We start from the raw sequence: 2736 nt of genomic DNA on the forward strand, positions 1-2736 counted from the left end.
AAATGGTTCTATAAAGAACCTTTAACATCTAAAAAACCTTTCTGTTTCATAAAAGGCTCTTTGTGGCGAAAGAAGGTACTTCAGATTATAAAAAGGTAAGAAAGGTGGTTCTTTAAAGAACCTTTGACAGAATGGTATTTTGTGGAACCAAAAATGGTTCTTCTATGGCATTGCTGTGAAGAACCTTTAAAGCACCTTTATTTGTAAGAGTGTTGGTGCTCAGAAAATCTGTGCTTGTTTTGTTTGCCATTTATCGAAGTAAACTGAAGCATCTCAATCACAAATCTTTCTAGCCTTGAGCCTAAAGCCCGCAAGCTTACCAAATCCCAGACAGTAGTAACACTAGCTTGTTTCAGCTGTGACTACTAACCCACTACTGCACAGAAGTCCCTCGCCCGCAGTTGTTTCCTGCTTTCTCCTCTCTCTCTCCCTAAAGGAACCATTGAAATTCGGTGTAAAAAGGGGAGCAGTGGGTGTAGGGTGTCTCGGGGCGAGTGTGAACAGCTGAGAGGTGTGATTTCACAGGCTCGCTCTCCCCTGTCACGGCCCTGATTGGGTTGGACAGCAGGCATAGGAGAGGCCCTGGCTCCTAAAGGACACCAACAGGTGGAGGAGCACGGGGCAGAGGGGGGAGTATAAGGGAGGCTGAGCGCTTGAAAAGGCCGGGAGCGTGTGGCCATGTCTGGGCAGAATCCACCAGTCATGCAAAGAGGACGATACACTGTAGCACTCAGCAGAAGACGAAAGATGGGAACAGAAAGGTGTGGGGAGAGTTTTCTTTTCTTTTCTTTACATTAGATTACTTACAACATCTGAGACTATTTTAAATTCGTTTCTCTCACTGCCAAGCTAGTTGAGATTAAATATCTTCAAATCATTGTCTGGGATAAACAAGATGCAATTGATCAGAATTAAAATGTCTTTTTATATATAACAATGCTATGTATAGCTCCATTTTGATTTGGCCTGAGATGCTGGGTGACATCTCTGTTTTACGAGGCAGCAAATGGAAGATTTTACACCTCTGCCACTGGAAAAGGAAATGGAGGTATGAGCGTGTTCCTGGCTTTTCACCTGAGGTGTCATAGCTTGTCTTTGATCTACTGTATATCAATCTCCTATATCAAGAAGGAGTCAAAAAGGGGCAGTTTGTGCATTTTGAGCTTTCCATGTGGCAGAATGAGAAACCTGGTCTATTTAAATGTGAGAAAGATGTTCGAGTGCTAGATGTGCTAGTCCTCTCCTGCTTGGCTGGCTGACCTCCATGTACTTCCTTGTACTTGTCTATGGACGCGTGTCAACACAAAAATGATGGAAAGGAGGAGATAAAACTACATACAGGTAAATTCAGCTTTTCTTTGCAATTAAGCTGTCAAATTACTCGGAGTGCTTTTTTTTATCTCTTTGGATACTATTTCTGGATGCACTTTGGAGTTATTTTCTATGCATTTTTCCTGACAACTCTTTTTTTCTCATATTTGCCTCTTGTGATTACATGCTTCCTTATATGCCCATATGAATATTCAGGTTATGGAATGTAAGGAAGTGTGTGGTTTCTGGGGGAATCCATCACCACAGGACGCTTGCAAATAAAACACGAAATGATTCAGTAAACCTAAAATGAACAGTTTTAACTCTGACAATGACATAAATGTGTATTTTGTATTCTAAAATGACAAAATCATTTGAGCTGGATGAATTAAGTTGTTTTTTAGTGAGTTGGCTGGCTGTAAACTCTTAAAAATAAAGGTGCTTCACGATGCCATAGAAGAACCTTTTTTGTCTAAATGGTTCCACCATCTGGTAACTTTTCTGTTTCACAAAAGGTTCTTTGTGGCGAAAGAAAGTTCTTCAGATTATAAAAAGGTAAGTAAGAGATGGTTCTTTGACTGAATGGTTCTTTGTGAAACCAAAAATGGTACTTCCACGGCATCGCTGTTAAGAACCTTTTAAAGCACCTTTAATTTTAAGAGTGTAGGCAAACGTTTAGGGCCTCCACACCCTGATCATCTCTCACTGTCCCATAGCTAATGAAGATCCAGTGCAGATCGACAGAGTACAGCTGTCCTTTATTTCACTAATCACTAAAACTATCAACCTTAGGCACTTTTAGGCACTAGAGTCAGCACATTAAACAAAAAGGCAGTAATTATTACACCTCAACTAATGTGCAATGTTCATCCATTGAATGGCACATGAAATGAACTCGACATTTTATTGACTAAATGTTTTTGTGAACAGGGTTGCTAAGTTGATTTAGTTTTATTTTTAAATTATTGTTTAATATTTCCTTTGTCTTCTCAACAGGTGAGCCGCAAATCGATTTTCTGAACACTGTCAACATAAGCTCCGTTAGTCTTCCTTCCTCCGCCTGCCGTTCTCTATTTCTGAAGCAGCACGCCTTGCTGTGGCTGGTCAAATGGAACCAAGTCAGGTGTTTCTGCGAGGTTTGGTCCCCTTCAACCAGCTACTGCGTCGTGAATACAACCAACATAGAGCAAAACGTAGAAGAGAGTCATTCAGTAAAGTCTGCTACTGATCCTTTTAAGATATTTTAATTATTTACTTGTTTCATAAATTTAATAAACTTTTTCATTTTCAATGTTGTGTTCATTTTTTTCCTTCTTTATTATTTCGGTCCCTGAGCTTGTCATTCATTGCCCTTGTGAAAAACAAGTATGCTTAACTGTATTTGAATTTTATTGAATGCATACTTCAAATCTTCAACGTATATTG

Source organism: Garra rufa, chromosome 13, assembly GCF_049309525.1.
Source record: "Garra rufa chromosome 13, GarRuf1.0, whole genome shotgun sequence".
NCBI lineage: Eukaryota > Metazoa > Chordata > Actinopteri > Cypriniformes > Cyprinidae > Garra > Garra rufa.